Consider the following 7822-nt stretch of genomic DNA (forward strand, 5'->3'; position numbering starts at 1 on the left):
CTCTGATGTTGCCTGCAAGAGCATGCTCAGTGTACTGGAATTGATGTCCACTATCTTCAGACATCTAGAGTGAGTTGATCTGAATCTTGCTCTTAGAGCATGTCTCAGTACAAACCGTGTCCTGTGCAGTTACAGTCTCCTGACATTCTCCTTTATCACTGGCTTTTCCTCTGGATACTTAAAAAAAAAAAAAAAGAAAAAAAAAAAAAAGAAAAAAAATCACTCAAAGAGAAGGGAAGGCGAGAGGAGAGAAGGAAGCCTTGAAACAATGAGGGGCAGTGGGAAGTTCCCTAGTGGCACTGCCCATGTGGCTGCACACCCAGTGGCTCCCACATTCATAAAAGTATTGTTTCTGTGCTTGGTCCATCCGCGTCTACTGGTGATATGCAAAGCAGTGCTGGCTGCTCTGAGCTGTATAGGAAGGAACAGGTCACTGCTCCTTGAGACTGCTTTTTTATTTGAATGTCCAACAGTCAGCATCCTCATACATCCCCTCTTAAAACATCCCTTCATTTACAGGAAATGTCAATGTTTTGTATTGAAACAGCTGGCCAATTCAAACCAACCCGCTATTTTATCTGCTATTGGCTTAAAATGGTAACTAATGACAAATAGTGTTCAATACGTGTCTAAAAATTTTTATTGTTCTCTACTGCAAGTAAAACCAACATTTCTTTGTGATTAACTGAATGACTTTTGTTGCAGGAATTATTACTGGGGCAATTTCTGCATATTGTTTCAGACTAACCCAGTGCCTACAATTTAAATAAATAAAGCCAGATGAGAAGGTTCAAATGCATGACATAAACTTGACAAAATAGCAACATAATATAAAGGGATGCTGTAATGTCTCCATGATAATGGTTGCAAGGGCTTCTGTATGCAAAATGTAAAAGACCTCTTTCTTTTCTGTATGCTGCCATATGTCCACTGCAATTTGTGGACATATGGACGTAGGATTCTCTCATGTGTAATGTATATCACACAGACAAAAATAAAGCAGGAGCAAAGGGCTAATATCATGAACACTGTTTAAAGGACAAATTAAAGTGTTTGTTGTGAAGGAAACATGGGTGTACTAATTAATAGCTCTAGATTACTGGCAGTGTCTGTGACAGCCTCAAGTTTTTGATAGGTTTAAATAAAAGACAAAGCTGCATAGAACTGAATCTGTGTCTTTAAATCTAACTGTGTAGGAAAAGTCTCCTTTTGGGGGAAATGCTCTGGATGATCTTTTAAATTGCACTTTGTAGTGTGACAACGTATCTGCAAGTTTATATATGTAATACTAGTTGTCTTTATTGCTTTTGCCGTTGCTCATTGGATAGGGGAGCAGGGTTTCAAGCAAACAGGACGACTAAGAGAGCTCATACGAAGTTTTCATGTTTATGAAAACATTTGGAACACAGATTTTATTTCCTTGCTAACGAGGAAGTGATAATGTACATCGAGTGATACATACTTGTTTTGCTTTCTCTTCTCTTGAAAGCAGAAGCGGCCTGTTAAATCTTGCTTTGCCAACAAAACAAAATGGTATAGGCTTAACCTTCACCTCTTTGAGAATCAGGGATGATCTATGTCAGAGCTGGTGCCCTCCTCACTCAGTGAAGTCAGCCATTTGTGTCATCTTGCTGATTGCTGCAGGCTGAAGAAAAAGGGTAAAAAAGACGAACTGACACCCAGAAAGACTGGAAACCAGCTTGTGAGTTAAGTATGAACAGTATCACACAGAGTGCTACCTCACGGTATTATCTTAAGGATTAGCTTTAAATTTTCTCTTTTGCTTTGCAAGCAGGGCAGGAGAATGACTCTAAGTTAGGGAAGGACAAAAGGATTTTTATGGCAGATAGAAGCTGTACCCTGAATATTAAGAGCACAAGTGAGATGTGCAGCTAATGTGTGCATAGCAACTTGCTTCCACAGGAGAGACACCAATTTCTCCCCCAGAGAGATTAATCTCCTCATAGATGAGTCATTCGAGCATAAAGAAATATTCTTTGGACATGGTGTACCAAATGGAAGCCCATACATCAGACAATGATGGTGTATTATATTGAGATGTTTATAGGATTGGGACATGCCAGCTGGGATGTGCAGCTTTCAAGGAATAAAAAAAAAGAAAAGAAAAGGATTTAAGGTGGATCTGCAGAGAAAATCACTCAGCCAAAACTACAAATGAGCATATATTCACTTCTCACCTTGTGTGTTTTTCCAGAGAAGGGGGGATGTCTGTTCTTATGGAAAATATTTACTCAGATTGGTATCTTGGCTTTTTTTTCAGCTACATGTTCCAACCTTTGTGACAAAATAATAGGATTGCTGCCCCTTGTGAGAGCTATGCAACTGGGAGCATGCTCTGGCCAGGCCTCACATCACTGCTGTAACTTAGATCCTTTCTGATATTGTTATGTTAATAGCAGTCATACTGACAGTTTCTATAATTCCTGCAAAGGCTGTGAACAACTGCAATCTGCCAAGGTTTTCTGAATACATTTTTGGAGAGCAGGTTGTTAACAAGTATTCAGAGGCATGAACTGTTAACTTTTAGGCTGGAGAAGGTAAGAGAAATGGTGTAGGTTTTCTTCCTTCTGCAACTCTCCTGAGCATCACATAGCATAAGGCTATCTATCTGCTTACTATTAAAACATAATGGACTCGTAAATCTTGACCTACAAATCGATGAAGGTACATACTGCTTGGTGATCGCCTTTATTCATTTGACAGAACACCACTGATCACAGCTTTCCTGCATTACCAGTCCACGGGTGGAGGAGCTCTGGTTAAAGCAAGCTTTCTCTCAAATCAATGGGAGCACTTCAAGCACGTTTCCTATTTCTGCAAGTAAGTATATAGATGTGCTAAGTAAATTGCTATTAATTATTCTGTGCATAATTAACTTCCTCTGCACTTAGGCAGCACACTTCCCTGTGTAGACAGACTGAAGCCTTGACAAGTAAGGTGATGTATTTCAAAAAGTGTACTCAAAGCCTTTCCCAGCCTTATAGAGGGCTGATGCGCTCCTGTGCTGTGGCTCTGTCAGTTCACTTCAGGAAGTAGTAGGGCAAGTGCTCCATGTCTATGTCTGAAACAGCACTGGGGTAACCTTGAATCACAGGCAGCCTCACAAACACCTGCACAGTGAGCTGGGAGGGCAGAAGTGTAAAACTGCTAGGGGTATATATAAGAATATGCCTTTTTCACAGAATCACTGAGGTTGATGGAAACCTCTAGAGCCACATGCCCACCCCCTGCTCCAGCAGAGACACCCAAAGCAGGAGGTCCAGGCCCATGGCATGGCAGCTTCTGAAGGTCTACAAGGAGGAGACCCCACAGCTTCTGGGCAACCTGTGCTAGTGCTCCAGCACCACACAGCACAGCAGTTCTGCCTGGTGCTCAGAGGCAGCTCCAGTTTGTGCCCCTGGCCTCTTGTCCTGGCACTGGGCACTGCTGAACAGAGCCTGGTTCTGTCACCTCTGCACTATCCCTTTGAGAACTTACACATATTGTTAAGATCCCTTCTCTTCTCTGTGCTGAGCAGTCCCACCTCTCAGCTCTTCCTCATGGGAGAGGTGCTCCAGTCCCTTCATCATCTTCACAGCCTGCTGGACTCTCTCTAGAGCTCTGCTTCTTCAGCTCTGCTTCTTCATGGTCTTCCTGCACTTCAGAGAAGTATTGCTTAGTCCTCTCAAAGGAAGTATCTTTCAGCCTATATTTGCTCTTGCCTTTGGAGTCACATATTCCCTACGAGAATTTCTAACAGAGACTGGCTTAGATTTCGTGTTCCAGCCTTACAAGTAGCATAGTTTTCTCTTTGCAGAACATAAATCTGTCTATACTGGGTTCTGCCACAGCCCTTGGGTTAGAGTTGCTGAGGTTTTTGCCCTCTGGTACTGCCTGACTGTGTAGCGTGAGGTGGCCATACACTGATGGCACACGTGCCTGGAATAGCTGCTCTGCCCCCTTCCTTGCAATTTTTGCTTCAGTAGAAACCAGAACAAAAACAGGTTAACCCTCCAAAAAGTTTCAATTTAGTAAAAACAAAAGGACACACAATCACAACACACCAAGCAATCTTTTCCAAGACTTTGTCCCTTTCATTTCCCATCATCTTTCTAACAGGCATGCATTTCTGTGGAGAAAAAAATAGTATACTGGCAGCTTTTTGCATGCTATCTGTACTATTCCAGACTTGAGGCTGAGAGTGTTTACCTTGCAAATTATCATCTTTTTATGTCATAAAAATTTCTAGTGGTAAATAATGTCTATCAGGCAAGCTTCCTGCTTAGAATATTTAGCTCTACTTCATTTCCCTGGCAGGAAATCTGGATTCTAAGAATATTTCAAAGTATGTTTTAATGGATGATTGTGAAACATTTTCAATTTTAAGTTCTACTTACCTATATCAGGAGAACTGTGGTTTGTTTTCTGTTGTTTGTTTTTTATTTACAGTGAAATTTTTCATTTTAATTTAATTCTTACCTCAGAAACACATTATATTTTTGGTACATGATATAGAGTAAGGAGAAATCATGCATATTTTATGTGCAACACATATTGAATTTGCAATATGTGTCTGATAATGACTTTGTACTAAGCTCCTATTACTCTACAGTCACAATGTTATTCCTGTCCTGAGCTAGACAGAGTCTGCTTTAGTGTTACTTATTTGCTTATACACTTGTGGGAAACCTATAAATCTGATAGGACTCTCTGATGAGACTTTAATACACCAAGGAGAAAAATGATACATCATGATAAAGCGGAATCCAATACTTGTTTTATTCTGGATGGTCATTGTCTTTTAGTGGTTAGAGACTTTTTTCAGGCTTATGTACTTACTGAGTATGCTTTCTTTTATCACAGAATCATAGAATTAAAGAATCTTAGATTTACAGAATGGCTTGGGCTAGAAGGGACATTAAAGACTGTTTGGCTCCAGCCCCCTGTCATAGGCAGGGCTGCCCCCAACAGCTCAGGTTGCCCGGAGGCCCATCCAATCTGGCCTTGAATGCCTCCAGGGATGGGGCACCTACAGCTATCTGGGTAGCCAGTGCCAGGGCCTCACAGCCCTCTGAGTAAAGAATTTCCTCCTAAAATCTAACCTAAATCTCTCATCTATTAGTTTAAAGCCATTCCTTTGGATGGCATTCCTTCCTTCTGCCATATCAATGCACTGCTTAGCTTAGTGCAGTCTACAGAATTGCTGAGGCTGCACTCAATACAACTGTGGAAAAGATGTTCTGTCTATCTCTGGTAAAACATACTATTTCACATATATTTGGAAAAAAATTGACTAAACATGGGTTCACTTGGCAGAGAGAATTTTTTAATGATTTCAGCAGACTAGTTGGAACAAGTGCTATCATAAGGAGAACTAATTATTAGATTTAGGGGTTTATATACGTATATTTATACATGTATCTGTAAAAACGTAAGGGAATAAATATAATGGACGCCTGACATCACTGTAAGTCCTGCATGAAATAAAAGCTTAACAAGAACAGGGAAGAAGAACAAGTCTATGAACAGCATCAGGAAAAATGAGAATGAGAGCTGGGAGTTATTCATTTTCCCACAAGACGGTTCTGACTTCCCGCCAGAAGGTCAACATCTGATAAAGTATTTTACACTGGTCCGTTTCTTTCTTTTTTTTTCTTTTCTTTTTTTTTTTTTTTTCCATGATCCTTTGGAAAGTGAAACATCTGGGCTTAAGCTGGTAGACGGCAGTCACAGATTTTGACTTCCACATAACTCCACTGAGAGAGTGGTATATATAGCTAACATTTTCACTTGTTAAATAATAGACATAAAGTCTTTGTTAATGCTGTGCAATAAATAGTGGTGTCATTTTTATGGCACATTTTACAGTGAAAAAGGGAATCCTCTTATTTCAAAATACAGCATCAAAATATGATCTTATTAACATCTTCAAAGGGAGAGTCAGTAGCTCCTCTCCCTCTTTTCCCTCTCCTCTTCCCCTCAATTCTCAGCTTTTAGTGAACAAAAAGAAGCTCTCCATAGGAAACATGTCTCATCCCTCATAGAAATCCAGCACAGCTGGACTACATTCCTGCCATGCAGGACAGCGTGTTGCTGTATGTTAATTTTCTCTATTGCTGCAAGCACACATTTAAACATTTCCCTCAATCAAAGCCTATGGTCTGGAAAACAGGCATAATTTTTACTGGCATCTCCTTCTTCTGAGACTTAGTAATCTATTCAGGAATTGGCACACATTCGGGACCTCCTCCAAGCCACTTGCTTAGAAAATTGGAGCAAATGTATCCTGAGTAAAGAGATTTTAAAACAGTTCCCTCTGGAATACCCTCAGATGTGTATATCTGGGTCTAGGCTTGAAGATGCTCCAGACTAATTCCAGGCAATCTTGGGCTACACAACAAAGGAAGACAAGAAATTGGTACAGAACAGGAGGAACTCATGACTTCTACCTAAATATTGCTTCTGACATTTAAATGAATTAGTACAGGTTCCAGAAGACTAAGGTTGTGACTCCTGAGGATGTTAACGCTACTGTACTATTCTTGAATACCCCTCTCTTCTTTTCCTTTCCTCACTTGCAATATCCCTGGGCAGTTGGATCTCCTTCTGCAGCTACCTGCCCATAAATATCCTTCATCCTTCTAAGTATGTAACTGCTAAGGGGAAAAGAAGGTAGCTGGAACTGAAGGCCTTTGATTCAGCTGGCTTTTCAGTGACTGAATGAAGCAGACACACATTACTCTGTCGATTCAGGCAGCAGGAGAAAACTCTTGCACATATGTATCAACACTGGACCTTACCTGGAGAATGAACAAATTCTTTCTGTTTGCTTTGCAGCTGATGTCAGAACAATCAGTAGATGAGATTGGAGGAACAGTCAGATCCCCATAACAAGGCTAAAGAATGTCATTAGGTTATGGTAAGTGAGATCAGAAGCAAAATTTAAACCCACAGCTGTGATGTGTGTTGGTAGATGCCATTATTACAGGTCTAAGTAGGAAATACATCCATGTACAATTGTCTTCACATGAAAATTCCACATAGCTTACAAACAGCTGCACTTTCCTTCAGGGTAGTATTGCTAGGTGATAAGCATAAGATGTGCATTGTACTGCTTTTACCTGAGGGTAAATAAATTTTATTTTTGAGTCTGAAATCTGTCAGCCGATCAGTGTATGAACTGCAAAGTCATTGTCCATGTAACATTTTTTGTTTTCTTTTTGTCCTACCACCATAAAAGAAGAAAGAGGAAAGAAAGAAGGAAACAATAAACAGAAGTTGATGGCGCTTGGTTTCCTACGGGCATGTATCCCTCAGCAGCCTTTGATATCTAATCAGGAGTTGCATTTGGTAACACTGTGTTTTCAGTGGGAGCCCTTAGAACTCTGTCCAATTTTGTTGAAAATGGCCAAACAGATCAAAGATTACAAGCAAGAAGAAATTCTTCCCAAATGTGTGAATATACAAATTTCATTTCTTCAGAAAATCAGGACAAAAATGGACTTTAGTATCTTGATCCAGCCATCAGGTGCCAATCAATCAGACAAAGGAACAATAGAAAAATGACCTCAAGAAAAATTCAAGTGATTAATAAAATATTTAAAATTTGATTCTTCCTCAGTTTGAAAAGGTGAATTAATGAACACATCAATCAAACCCCTGAAATCCTGAAACCCTTCAATTTACTCTTATTGTAATTGCATGGGAGAAAAATAGCCTTCACCCGAAGATACACACTAAAATGTAATTAACCTTTTGTTTGTGGAAGAACTTTCTTGAGGAATTTCAGATGCTTATTTGGAGCTCTGAAGAGGTATTGAAT

General features: G+C 40.0%; 1 long non-coding RNA gene across 1 annotated transcript; it reads left to right on the forward strand.

Moving 5' to 3' along the window:
* Window positions 1-2356: 2356 nt before the first annotated feature.
* On the forward strand, window positions 2357-7610 carry LOC107310352 (uncharacterized). The gene is made up of 4 exons (XR_001553567.3): window positions 2357-2558; window positions 2725-2841; window positions 6838-6919; window positions 7241-7610. It is a non-coding gene; the product is annotated as an uncharacterized LOC107310352 (long non-coding RNA).
* Window positions 7611-7822: the final 212 nt, after the last annotated feature.

The sequence above is a fragment of the Coturnix japonica genome, chromosome 2 (genome assembly GCF_054131305.1).
Source record: "Coturnix japonica strain WE chromosome 2, WE-NBRP24, whole genome shotgun sequence".
In the NCBI taxonomy this organism is placed as follows: domain Eukaryota; kingdom Metazoa; phylum Chordata; class Aves; order Galliformes; family Phasianidae; genus Coturnix; species Coturnix japonica.